Source organism: Ascaphus truei, chromosome 1 (assembly GCF_040206685.1).
Source record: "Ascaphus truei isolate aAscTru1 chromosome 1, aAscTru1.hap1, whole genome shotgun sequence".
In the NCBI taxonomy this organism is placed as follows: domain Eukaryota; kingdom Metazoa; phylum Chordata; class Amphibia; order Anura; family Ascaphidae; genus Ascaphus; species Ascaphus truei.
Genome location: NC_134483.1, coordinates 12542342 through 12556625, shown reverse-complemented (window position 1 = coordinate 12556625; position 14284 = coordinate 12542342). Strand labels below are relative to the sequence as shown.

Sequence of the window (14284 nt, the reverse complement as noted above, 5' to 3'; positions counted from 1 at the left end):
GGATAGACAGTTTTGTAGTGCAGAATTAGCTTCTTGATCCTTATCTAAACGTCCATAAAGACAATCAATCGCTTTCTGTGCAGCTTGAAGCGTCTGAGTAGGGGCATCTTTCTTCTCTTCCGCTATTCTTGGGATATGTCTGTGAGTTGCCTTAAACTGCAGCATATCTCTTTCATGAAATGCAGACTCTTAGGTTAAATTTTCATTCTTAATTCCTTCTGCAACTTCCACAGTAATGCCTCCCTTCTTTTTCTTCTTCTTCTTCCTTGCTTTGAGAAGTTCTGAAGACTCAGTGGTACTGTGTTCACATTTACTGCTCAAGACTGTTTGAGTGGGAGCCATAATTTCAGACATGGGGAAACCACACTTCCCAAGAAACCAGTAAAGAGGAAATGTGTTTTTAAAACAGAAGCATTAGAATGAACAACAGGAATATTAGACACAGAGAGACACAAGATAGGAGAGCTGACATTTTAAGACTTTAGCATCAGTCACAGAGATTTATAAATGCAAGGAAAAAACATAGACAGAGAAACCTGTAGTTATATCTGAAACTTTAGAAATCAGGCGTAGGGATATCATACAGACAGAGAGAACCTGCAGTTGAATCTGAAACTTTAGATATCAGGCATAGAAATATCATAGACAGCAGGAAACTAATACAGAGAAAACTTGTAGTTAGATCTGAAACTTTTGACAACGGACATAGGAATATCAGACAGAGAACCCTGCAGTCAAATCTGAAACCTTTGATATCAGGCGTAGGGATATCATATGTTGCAGAGAAACAAACTTTAGGGGAACTTGCAGGTAAACCTGAAACCTTAGAACTAATCATATGAAAAACTACAGATTGCAGGAAAAATCACAGTATGCAGTAACAAAATAATAGAAGCACTCTTGTCTTTTGAAATGGGAACCCTGTGAACAGCAGTGGTCCAACCAGTGATGCAGAGACAAGCCTTATCCATGGAATGAAAAGTCAGTCTAAAAGGTGGCAACAGGTACTGCAAGGGTTAACCCAGGCACTGCACAAAAGAAAAATCTCAAAGAAAGGTGCACTAGTCTCTGCAGCAACAGTTCTAGTCTCAGAAAAAATGTTTTTTCGTTATGAACGCAATAATTCTTGCAGAACACTTAGCAGCAAAAAAAAAAAACCTTTCAAAATCCCAACTTGGATTTCCAAAAAAGAAACGAAAGTACTTATCTTCAACCATGCGGATGTGGTCTGCTGCAGCAGGCAGGAAAGGGTGCAAGCAGAAGAAGAATCTGTTCCAGCGAGATCCAGAAGTGGCCTTTGCATTCTGTCAAGGGAGACTCCTGTGGCGGGTAGGATCTCGGTGGCCAGAACAGCAGGAACATAGTAGGGGTCACAAGCAGGGGTCCGAGGCAGGCGGCAGGTAGCGAAGTCAGGAAACAAGCAGGGGTCCGAGGCAGGCGGCAGGTAGCGAAGTCAGGAAACAAGCAGAGGTCCGAGGCAGGCGGCAGGTAGCGAAGTCAGGTAACAAACAGAGGTCGGCAACGAGGAGACTGGAACAGGACAAGGGAGCAAGGACAGGTCTGGGGGCAGGGACTGAGAACAGGAACAAACAGGGTCAAGCCAGATTACCAGCAAGGGCTTTTACTGTGAACAGACTTCTATAATACAGGTACAGGTACATAAACAGATCAGGATCAAAGACAGGCATGTGCATAGGAGTCTGACTAGAAGCAAAGGCAAAAGCAACAGACAGGAAGCAAAGCTATAAAGGACAGAGACAGGAACAACAAGAAGACAGACAGGCAGACAGAGGAACCCAGAGGAAACAGAAGGCAGCAGCACACCCAGTGGACAAGGAAGCTATGGCTAGGCAGGAGGTCTAGGTGACCCTGACACCTGCCTCGGATGCATGCCGGGGGGGGGGTCCGGAGCTGCTATTAATGGCTATCAGCTCCGGGGACCCCCGGCATCAATCCGAGGCAGGAAAGGGGCCTGATTTTTTCTAAGTCCCGACACATCGCAGCTCATCAAGGCCATCTCCCCACCAATTTACCAAAAAGTTTGTGGTGTATTGGATTTGGGGAGAAGAACGCCTTTTAGGGCTGCGATGGGCTGCGATAAGCCGCGACAGCCGACTCGCGGGTTTCTGAATCGCGCGAGTTTATCAACCCTCCGAAAATGGTCGATAAGCGGCTGATCGCCGCTCAGTTGGCGATTTTCGGTGGGTGATAACATTTTGCTTCGATACAGGCCGTTATCGAGCACTTATCGAGGCTTTTTTTTTTTATAACTTGAATTTTATTGGAAAAGGCATACAAAATGTACAGTACAGAATATGAGTTTAAAATGGCAACTTGTGTACATTGGATATACATATAACAGTGTAGATCATTCAGGCCTATTGGTGTAGATGGTGTAATCATGTGGCTTTTCGGTCCCTACTCGGCCACATGATGTATGAATAAATCATATAGTAAGAGCAATAATAAAAATAATAACCAAGATTAAATTACTTATCGAGGCTTTTTGAATACGAGTAGCCATTTTGGTCGATAAGTGCTCGATAAGGGCCTTATCGAGGCTTTCTGAATGTAGCCCTTAAAGTTAAATATTGTAGTGTATTCCTCTGATGCTGCACTTCAATAACCTTACTTTAAGTAAGAATAGGGGCTTGTGGCCTAATACATTTACCTTTCAAACTTACTTAAAGAGCTCTGTGTTTGTCTTCTTTTCGTTTGTACACATATTGGGAGGTTCCCTGGCAGAACCTTGAAGGGCTGAGGAACCAAGCTCTTTGAAGACTACAACACTAGACCCTCTTCGTCTTGAATTATTAAGGACTATTGGTTGAGCGCTGGTAATCTGTTTTGTTTTGAAGATTAGAAAATAGAATACTGGACCTTTCCAGTATGAGATGGGCAGGCAAATTATTGGAAAAATGGAGAAGGCGGGGTAATAAATAGATTGGTGTAAAGCAGACATGGTGCCTATCTTTAAAACAAGGAGCTAGATCAAAACTGGGGAATTACAGACCTGGAGCCTAACATAAATAAGGGGGAAGCTACTTGAAGGATTAGTACGGGATAATATTCAGTAATACCTAATAGATAACAAATTTAGTAATAGTCTGCATAGATTAATGAGAGATAGGTCATGCCAAACTAACCTTATTAGTTTCTTTGAGGAGGTGTGTATACAATGCTGTTGATGTGGTTTACTTAGATTTTTCAAAAACTTTTGATAAGTTGCCACACAAGAGGTTAGTGTACAAAATAAAGTAAATTAGCCTGGGTAGAAATATTTGCACTTGGATTGAAAACTGGTTGAAGGACAGACAACGGAGAGATGTAATAAATGTAACTTTTCAGGTTGGGCTAAATTTGGGAATCGAGTACCACAAGGATCAGTACTGGGGCCATTGTTTTTTAACTTGTTTATTAATAACCTTGAGATTGGCATAGAGAGCAAAGTATCTGTCTCTGCTGATGGCAGTGAATTATGTAAGGTAGTAAAATCCGAGCAGGATATAATTTCTCTACATAAAGACTGTGCCCAGGACATACTTGAAAACGAGAGGTAACTCTCAATGTATTACTTCCTGGTAAAATATTTTATAAATAAATAAATAAACAGAAAACTTGGGCAGGGTAATGCAGATGAGGTTTAATACAGATACAGTAATATTATGCATTCGGGAAGCAAGAATAAACAGGCGACTTACAAATTAAATGGGACAAAATTAGAGGAATCCTTGATGGAGCAGTATTTAGGAGTGCTTGTAGACAGCAGGCTTAGCAATAGTTGTCAATGTCAGACAGTAGCTGCAAAGGTAAATAAGATATTATCTAGAATAAATTGGAAATGGGGTATGGATGGAAGGGAAGAAAGCATAATTATGTCACTGCGTAAAGCATTAGTAACATTACACTTTGAATATGGAGCACAGTTTTGAGCACCACAACATAAAAAATGCATATGGAACTAGAAAGAGTGCAGAGAAGAGTCACCAAATTAATAAAGGGGATGGACAATCTAACTTATGAGGACAGTCTAGCTAAATTAGATTTATTTACATTAAAAAAAATATTTACATAGAAAAGAGGCGTCTAAGAGGGGATATGATATCTATATAGAAATATATTCGGGGACAGTACAAGGAGCTTTCAAAAAACCTATTCATCCCAAGGGCAGTACAAAGGACTCGGGGGCATCCTTTAAGGTTGGAGAAAGGGAGATTTCACCAGCAACAAAGGAAAGGTTCCTTTACAGTAATAGCAGTTCATGTATATAATTCATTACCCATGGAGACTGTGACAGAAGATACAATAGATATCTGTAAGCAAAGGTTATACCATTTTTGTTTTTAGAAAGTGCAAAGTAAATTAGTACTTCAGTATTAGGTGATATTATTTGAACTAACAATTGATATTATAAGACAAGTTTGAGAGTCATCTCTTGTTCTCAGGTCAAGCAATGTTATTAAAAAAAAAAAAAGGAAAGGTATATAGGGATATTCCAAATTAATAAACATACAGTAGGAAGGATGTTGATCAGGGAGAAATCTGATAGCAATTACTGAAGTCAGAAAGGAGTTTATTTTTCCCCCTTTGAGACGTCATTTGATAATGTTTCACTATTTTTTTTTGTTTGCCTTCCTCTGGATCAATATACTGTAAACAAAAATATAGGATGAGTATCCATTGTAGAAATTTAACACAGGTTGAACTTGATGAGTCTTTTTTCATCCTCACCTACAGTACTATGTAACTATGTAACTATGTATGTAACGATGTAACTAGTGTGTATGTAACTATGTACAGTAGAGGTAACTCTTATTCGAACAAAAACCAGTGGCAATTCCCCAAAAAACCCAGGAAACACCCAGGTACATTCTGAATACATGCCTGAAACTTTCCTTAAACTAGCCCCAGCATTTCTGCATTGATTAATGGCCTATCAGATTAACAGCGGGGGTCCCTGGCAGTCCCATTCAAACTGAATTGGACTGCCAGGGATCCCTGCTGTGTTAATCCTATGGGTCGTTAGTCAATGCAGAAATGCCTTAAACGTGCCTCAAACTAGCCCAGAACATACCCAGCACATACCCAGCACATACCCTGCACACACCCAGCACACACCCAGCACACACCCAGCACACACCCAGCACATACCCAGAATGTAACCCGGCTAGTTTACAGCAAATGTTAGAATAAACGTTGCCTCTACTGTATGTAACTATTGTTAAAATATTCTACACACACGAAATTGAAACAGACACCCAAGGCTTGGGGCACATTTCTAGAAAGATTTGTTGAGATGCTTCCATTAGTTCTCCGTATTACTTCCTTCGATATTGATACATCTGAAGAAGCTGAACAAATGAATTGTCATGATTGATGTGATACAGTTTAATGGACACACAAAAGAGTTCTTCACAGATGTAGAGGGTGCGTGCAGATATTTCAAAACCTCATTGGTCAATAATATATGCATATGCGTGCAACAGAAAGCTCTTAACACATTATTAGTTCTACTGCATGAAAACGCTCTCTCTGGTAACCAAATCAAAAAGCAGCCAGGATGCAGGGTGTGGACGAGAAAAGGATGTACTGGCCAATGTTTGTCATTTTTAAAGTAAAGGTCCAAAAGGAAAACAGAATACTGTGAGGTGTGGCAAGGTGGCCTGCCCCACAGACATATATCCCTATGGTGGTGCCAGCAGTCTAGTGTAAATATTTCTCAAAGATAGTAAAACTAAACACCTACATTACACAGCGAGAAAAAACACATCAATCGCAACCTATTTAATAGTGAGAATTGATGAAATAAAGTTCATAAAATTTCTCATAAGGATGAGAATAAGATAACCACTAATAATGTCACAATATAAGTGTATATAGTTGCTTCACCACTAAACGACATGTGTACGGATGAATGCACTCATATCAGTTAAGTCATATATACACACTATTAAATGTTGTGCAAGGCACATTATCCTTAAAGTGTCTTAGGCTTAACAGCCCGTAGCGGTTAATAATGAGTGTACAGTAAGTCTACTCAAGCTCCCCTAATAATATGTAGAAATCACAGTCTTGTCACTCACTTTTGTAAGTCCTGAGGCACATTGAATCTGAAATAGTCACTTAAACCACTATTTATTTAGATGTTCATATGCATATTTTGCTACAATTAAATAGGAATGTTACTTTGTATGTTTAAATCCCATTCTATTGATGCATACGTAAACACTATGAGTAGTAAAACCCTCAGTAGATGTATCAATACTTTAATCCAAAGCGGGTAAAATGTTACCAGACGCTAACAGACACGGAAAAAACGGAATAGTCTGTAATTAACCACAGAAGTGTGTATCGTAAGTATGGATACAGATCACTCTTCAAAACCACAGCATAGGGTAAATGGTAGTGGATAGCCTAGTGCGATGTACTTAGTTTAGCAATTTGTAACATCAACTGTATGTATAGTGATCTAATTGCTGGTGAGAATATCAGAGTGCTGAGTATACTCTTGAGCAAAGTGTTGTCGGAGAGTATACAGATCTCTCACTGTGGTCCTGAGTTGGTTTATGCATATAACAGTAGGTATATTGTAACCGAGACTGTGAGTGGTTTGTGATTGTGTTGCTCATTAATAACTGAGCTCTATTTTGATCTGCCAAAGTGCCACTAAAGCTTTAAGTATGTCTGTTCAGTGAGCGTTAGTTTATGGTGGCAAAGGCAAATTAGCCCTCTAGTATAGTTTAAGGGCTTGTGCTGAAAGAAACGAGAAGTGGTGTATATTATACATAGCAAGACCGGCATAAATATGCTGCTTATCGAGTGCTTTCTGCAAGTTGCTGAGGGCGCTTGTAAGTAAGTATTTTGAATCACTGATCACGGTGCTTTGTTTAGCACGGCTAAAGCCGCCCCAGATTTTCAGAACTACTGACGGCTAGTTCAATATTGAAACTGTATATTGATTTCTGATTGTATATGGAGATCGTGATCAGACATTAGTGATGTAGTTCATTCGAACAGATCTTATATGGCATATTGTAAATAGTGAACAAGTACTATGTACTGTTCTATGTACACAATAGCATAGGTATATTCTTAACTTGTATGCTGGCTACAGAGCTCTATTTTGCTTCCTTATACAGTAGCTCCCAAAATTCTTATTTTCTGCAGTGAAGGTAACCTAGCCCTCTAATGGAGTCTTATCGGCTTGTTACTGGGCTGGAGAAGAAAACAAATGATATACAGTGTACATACCAAGATCAGAGTACTCAATGTGAGTATGCTCTGGTGTCCTGGTGTAATATTGAACACGATATGTAGATTTCTCAACTTGCAGAAAGCACTCGATAAGCAGCATACTTATGCCAGTCTTGCTATGTATAATACACACCACTTCTCGTTTCTTTCAGCACAAGCCCATAAACTATACTAGAGGGCTAATTTGACTAAACCACATGAACTAGCGCTCACTGAACAGACATACTTAAAGCTTTAGTGGCACTTTGGCAGATCAAAATAGAGCTCAGCTATTAATGAGCAACACAATCACAAACCACTCACAGTCTCGGTTACAATATACCCTACTGTTATATGCATAAACCAACTCAGGACCACAGTGAGAGATCTGATCTCCGACAACACTTTGCCCAAGAGTATACTCAGCACTCTGATATTCTCACCAGCATTTACATAGATGTTACAAATTGCTAAACTAAGTACATCGCACAAGGGTATCCACTACCATTTACCCTTTGCTGGGGTTTTGAACAGTGGTCTGTATCCATACTTATGATACACACTTCTGTGGTTAATTACAGACTATTTTGGGTTTTCCGTGTCTGTTAGCGTCTGGTAACATTTTACCCGCTTTGGATGAAACTATAGGGATATCTGTGTGTGGGGTAAGCCACCATGGCACACCTCACAGTATTCTGCTTTCATACAGTACTTGTCTATCTCCCTGGTAGTACACAGCTGATCTTTTATATCTCTAGTCTGAGAGAGGTCTCTCTTTCTTTACAAAGCTCCAAAATGGTCTTACCTTAAATTACGGTCCAATATTTAAGGACTCGTGAATAGATCACAAACCCTTTTTGCAGTAACCTCGAGGGCACGGGTCCTTGTAGGGAACTTACTATTTCCCTGGTGCTGTTGGCGCCACACCAAATATTTCTGCAGAGTTCTGTCTATGTCCTGTTCTCCCTGTTCAGGGAAATTAAAAAACAATGGTATTTGCTGTCTTTTTCTGTAGCTGAACTTCATAAGCAGATACAAATGAAAATACAAACCGATAGCGGTCACATTAAATGAATTTTGATTTTAAACTTTTGGAATCCTGATGATCAGGAACATAACATTTAACTGAATTACTTTTGTAACCATCCTTGCCCGGCTCTTAAGGAGTTTAGAAACAGTTAGACTATTTCCATGGCTGTGCTCAGTGTCTCATACAGTACCTTTTCATGGTGCCGGATCTATGCTGGCTGGGCAGATAGAATAACGATAGGAGCCAATAAATTTTATGGTACAAACAAAGAGCTTTATTGACATCTGTTTATAAGGCTCCACATACAATGGCACGCTTCACATAGACATTAAATGCTGTCAAACAATATAGTTACTCTGCGCGTCTTCTTTTGGTAGCTCTCGGTCCTACACTAGGGAGGTTCTAAGGCTTCTTAGGATTCACCCCCCTTGGTAGCTCCCACGCATATGCTGGGGAGGTGCTTGTGTCCTCTAGCAATGTTAGATTGGCAATCTCTTCTATAGCTTCATCAATGCCCTGTATCTGGTCGACCCTGGTTGGGGGACACAATTTATTCTCGAGTTTCAGTATCCCTTTACTGTGGATGGAATTCTTTCTCTATATAAGGTGGGGAGTTTACTGAGGACCAGTTGTGGAAATGCACTCTATCTTCAGGGATCAGTATCCAGTCTCTCTGTGTACCTCGTGCATATATGTGGAATCAGGGCTTCACTAGAAAACCTCTGGTGGGCCCGATCAAACTATGCTCCGGAGTTTCAACTTTGAGAATTCCCTGCTGAATGCTTGCCTGCTCCTCACCTAGTCAGACTACAATCTCTATTCATTACTATCTAACTGTATCTCGGCACATTCCTTAACTGAAAACAAAACAGGGTACAGGACATCCTTACAACACATAACTGTACACTTGAACATATTTACATAATTTACAGTGAGGCCCTCTCCACTGCTACTCCCAAGGAACCCGTTTCTAGAACACTGGAGGGTTCTATATATACCCTCCCATCTTTCAACTGTGACACCACTGGTAACAAGACCTACTGGGGAGTGGCTATCCTTTCTATAAGTCACCCTGCATCACATAAGGAGAGGAGTAACTATGTGAGCCCATACAGTTTAACCTCTAGGGCCCTTAACTCCTACACTATCATAGTTGTCCCCATATGGGGCCTTCACTTTATGTATTCTTGCTTTTTAGGGCGAGTCCCACAAAGCTCTGTTAACACAGGACTCGTAGTGTGATTTTACCTAAAACAGGAATTTATGTTATTTTTCATGAGAATAATACAAAAAAATACAAAGAAGAGATATAGATTTATTGCAGTAACATAGTTAAATTCTACATTCTTTGCTCCCAGCTTCATTAGAGAAGTATAACTAATATGGGCGCCAAGCATCCTTTTAAATTCCATCAACCCCTCCTCACCTCTCTGTCCCATGATGGTGCCGAGAGAGTTACTGTACGACAGCGGGGATGTCCATCTGCCTCATCATGCTTATGATGTCACAAGATCGGTGAACGTCAACCTCCCGCAAGGCATCCGAAGTCTTCAGGAATCTGATTGCCCCAGGAAGGCAAAACAACTCGTAGTACAAACACACACAAAAAAAAATCAATAAACACACATCGAATGACCAAATACTAATATATAAAAATAAATCAGTATACAAAATGTAATGTGTGTGTAACAGTGTCCCCCCCCACAATCTCATATTGGCCCCTTACGTGAGGAAACTGCCCCATGTTACATGTTCTATAGTGTGGGGCACCTGCTGGCTTACAGGACTCCTGAGTCTTCCGTGGTGACATGGGGAAGTACATCAGGACTGGCTCGTGAGGTAATGCTGAGATCTACGCACTTCTGGTACAGCGCCTCCATCTCTTCCAGGTCCCCACGACAGCAGGGAGGAATCTCTGAAAGAGAACCTCTGGGTGCAGATTCTCCCTGAATGACTCCACTCTCAGGCAAGAAGGTTCTTTCAAATTGGACATTCTTTACTGTCATCTTTAGTGGCAGACTGCCCATCATTGCGGCCGGTCTCTAGCCACTCATCATAAAGGTTGCCCACCTCAAGGAAGTCCCTGGACACCACTCCTAGTCAGGGCCCTAGAAGCTGTCCTTGCTCTTCCCTTACTCTCTAATAGAGTAAGGAGAATAGTCTGCCCACCTCTCCCCTAAGGGAGGGCCACAATCCTTTGCCAGAGCCCTGGCACTGTGTTGGGTCAGACAGTCTCATTCAAGTGGGATGAGACACTCACACACTCCACTTCAACACTAAATTCAGGAAATGATGCATACTATATAGCTCCAGCAGGCACCACCCCTGTGTCACTGTAATTGGACACAGAGCATGATGTGACTTCCTTCACTACACAATACACATCACAGTGGATGAGGGCAAACCTCATGATTACTCCTGGCAAACCTGCCCTTTTAACAGGGATTATTGCACAGGAGGAGAGAGGCACGTAACCCCAAAATTACACAGGGCTTCATGTGCAAGTCAAAGGGTACGGGGAAAAAAAGAATTAGGAAAATGAATATAAGTTAATATACATACAGTACCAACATTATAATAAAGACAGATCACATGCATATGTAGAGGTAGAGTTGTATCAAAAATTACAAGTGTGAGCAAAACCCTTTCATCTGTCTATTAATCGACACATCAAAAGCCAAGTAATTAAAGACAAAACAAGGTAGAAAAAATGAGAAACTAATTAGCGTATTCTAAAAAGTAATTCAGACTTAAAAGATCATTTAACCCAAAAGGCATCTCTTCTTAAAAGCAATGTGCCCTTATCTATTCCCCACTATGTCTGGTAATACAATGTCCATCAGCCTTAGCGCGTGACTTGCAGTGCTGTACTAATGCAATGGGTTCTGAGCCTTTTTCAAAAGTTTTCCTGTGCTCGATGAAGCGTGCTTTTAAATCTATGGTAGTTTTACCTACATAGAGTAGTCCATAAGGGCATTTTTACAATGTAAACCACATAAGTTGAAGTGCAACAGTATTTTATATAAATTGTATTTCCTTGTCATGGGTGTGTGAAAAAATTGTCCTCCAATCAAGTTTTTGCAAACAGAACAGTTATGGCATTACAAAACATCCCAATTATTGGATTAGGAATGAAACTCTGTTCTTTTGTGTAATAGCCTGGGTTACCAGCATGTACAAGATAGTCAGAGATGTTATATATTTTCTTGTAATCCACTTTAATAGCAATTAACCAGAATAGTATTTTCAACTAAAAAATGCAATTATTTTATCTTGTCTTGTATTTTTTATTTTTTTATTTATTTACTAGCTGAGAGACCCGGCGTTGCCCGGGAGTCACACTGCCAACCCCCCACACACACACTGCCCCCCCCTCCCCCACACACTGTCCCCCCCCTCACACACACACACGCACACACACAGTGTCCCCCCCTCCCCCACACACACACTGCCCCCCCTCCCCCACACACACACTGCCTCCCCTCCCCCACACACACACACAATGTCCCTCCCTCCCTCACACACACACTGTTCCTCCCCCCACACACACTGTTCCTCCCCCCCACACACACTGTTCCTCCCCCCCACACACACTGTCCCTCCCCGTGACTTGCGCTCCCCCCCCCCCGGCGCCCGCTTGGTCCCCCGTGACTCGCGCTCCACCGGCGCCGGTGCGGATGGTGTTTGGCGGGAGATGTGTGGCGTGTGGTGGCCTTCGGAGAAGCTCCGTGCGGGCCGGTGCCGAAGTGAGTACCTAGCATAGTGTGTGTTTGTTTGTTGGGGGCGTTGCGGGCCGGTGGCGATGTTGTTTGGCGGGAGATCTGTGGCGTGCGGGCCGGTCCGCGGCCCGTAGAGTATCTGAGGTAGCGGGAGGGAGATGTGTGTTTTAGTGTAGGCCGCGGCCCGTAGAGGGTCTGCGGTAGTGGGAGGGAGATCTGTGGCGTGGACCGGGGGGGGGGGTCGAGGGTGGTGTTTTGAAGAGGCAGTGTGCAGTGTTTGGTGTTGTGTGAATGTCTGTGTGTGCAGTGTTTGGTGTTATCGTGTGTTGTGTGTAGCTGATTCTGTACCTGATTCGGCAGTTCTGTGGTAGCAGACGGTGAGGGTTTTGAGAGCTGTGAAGCGTGGCCCCAGAGCAGTGAGGGTTGAGGATTAGGTGCTGCAAATGCAAAGCGTTCCCAAAGCTCAGTGAGGGGTGGGACAGGGAAGTGGTAGCTCAGTGAGGGGTGGGACAGTGTGGCATTGGTGTTGGACGCAGGCCAATGAGTCAGTGAGGGGTGGGACAGTGTGGCATTGGTGTTGGACGCAGGCCAATGAGTCAGTGAGGGGTGGGACAGTGTGGCATTGGTGTTGGACGCAGGCCAATGAGAGGTGTGCGGGGGCGGGCATGGCCTGAGCCGGAGTGACAGGCCAAAGGTGCAATGCGATTGGCCCTTGGGACGCAGACATACAGTGCTTTCAGAAATATATAGTAGATTATACAGACAGTGAAATTGTTAGGAAAACATATTTTATTGTAAGGAACAGCTGAGTTTCAGTGGTAGGTGTTGTCATACAGTGTGTGAGGTAGCGGGAGTGACATTGGTGGCATGCTGTTTGACTGTAGTCCGCGGCGTCGCGGTCCGGTTGCGGAGGGAGATGTCTGAGGTGCAGGAGATGTCAGGCGTGCTGGTTGTTCCGCGGGAGGTAGAGTGTGTGAGGTAGCGGGATAGCGGGAGTGACATCGGTGGCATGGTGTGCGGTGTGTGTGAGAGCATGTGTGTGTGTTGCTGGTGTGTGATGGCGTGTGTGTGTGTATGAGGCATGTTGTGTGTGTGACGTGTGTGAGTGCGTGTTGTTGGTCATACACATGTTAAAAATGGCATGTTTTTGAGTGTAGTGTGTGGCATAGAATGACAGGATGTTTGCGTGTGTGTGTGTGTGTATGAGGGGGTTTTGTGTGGGTGAGTGTTGTGTACATTATACAGACAGTAAAATAGTTAGGAAAACATATTTTATTTCAACGAACATCTGATTTCCAGTGGTAGGTGTTGTCATACACTGTGTGAGGTAGCGGGATAGGGGGAGGAACATTGGTGGCATGGTGTGTGAGTGTAGGCCGCGGCCTCGCGGTCCGGTTGCGGTAGGGAGCTGTGTGAGGTGCAGGAGATGAGGCGTGCTGTGCGGTCCGCGGGAGCTACACTGTGTGAGGTAGCGGGATAGGGGGAGGGACATCGTTGCCATGGTGTGTGAGTGTAGGCCGCGGCCTCGCGGTCCGGTTGCGGTAGGGAGCTGTGTGAGGTGCAGGAGATGTGGCGTGCTGTGCGGTTCGCGGGAGCTACACTGTGTGAGGTAGCGGGATAGGGGGAGGGACATCGTTGCCATGGTGTGTGAGTGTAGGCCGCGGCCTCGCGGTCCGGTTGCGGTAGGGAGCTGTGTGAGGTGCAGGAGATGTGAGGCGTGCTGTGCGGTCCGCGGGAGCTACACTGTGTGAGGTAGCGGGATAGGGGGAGGGACATCGTTGCCATGGTGTGTGAGTGTAGGCCGCGGCCTCGCGGTCCGGTTGCGGTAGGGAGATGTGTGAGGTGCAGGAGATGTGAGGCGTGCTGTGCGGTCCGCGGGAGCTACACTGTGTGAGGTAGCGGGATAGGGGGAGGGACATTGGTGGCATGGTGTAGCGGGGTAGGGGGCCTCGCGGTCCGGTTGCGGTAGGGAGATGTGTGAGGTGCAGGAGATGTGAGGCGTGCTGTGCGCTTCGCGGGAGCTACACTGTGTGAGCTAGCGGGATAGGGGGAGGGACATTGGTGGCATGGTGTAGCGGGGTAGGGGGCCTCGCGGTCTGGTTGCGGTAGGGAGCTGTGTGAGGTGCAGGAGATGAGGCGTGCTGTGCGGTTCGCGGGAGCTACACTGTGTGAGGTAGCGGGATAGGGGGAGGGACATTGGTGGCATGGTGTAGCGGGGTAGGGGGCCTCGCGGTCCGGTTGCGGAGGGAGATGTGTGAGGTGCAGGAGATGTGAGGCGTGCTGTGCGGTCCGCGGGAGCTAC

General features: G+C 44.0%; 1 long non-coding RNA gene across 1 annotated transcript in view; it reads right to left on the bottom strand.

The window, feature by feature from the left end:
• Positions 1-3629: 3629 nt before the first annotated feature.
• Positions 3630-14284, bottom strand: part of LOC142468809 (uncharacterized) — a 109985-nt gene continuing 99330 nt past the window's right edge. Inside the window, exons 3-4 of the long non-coding RNA XR_012788874.1 lie at positions 8039-8199; positions 3630-3801 (exon numbers count right to left, since the gene is read on the bottom strand). This is a non-coding gene — a long non-coding RNA (uncharacterized LOC142468809). The remainder of the gene's footprint in view (positions 3802-8038; positions 8200-14284) is intronic.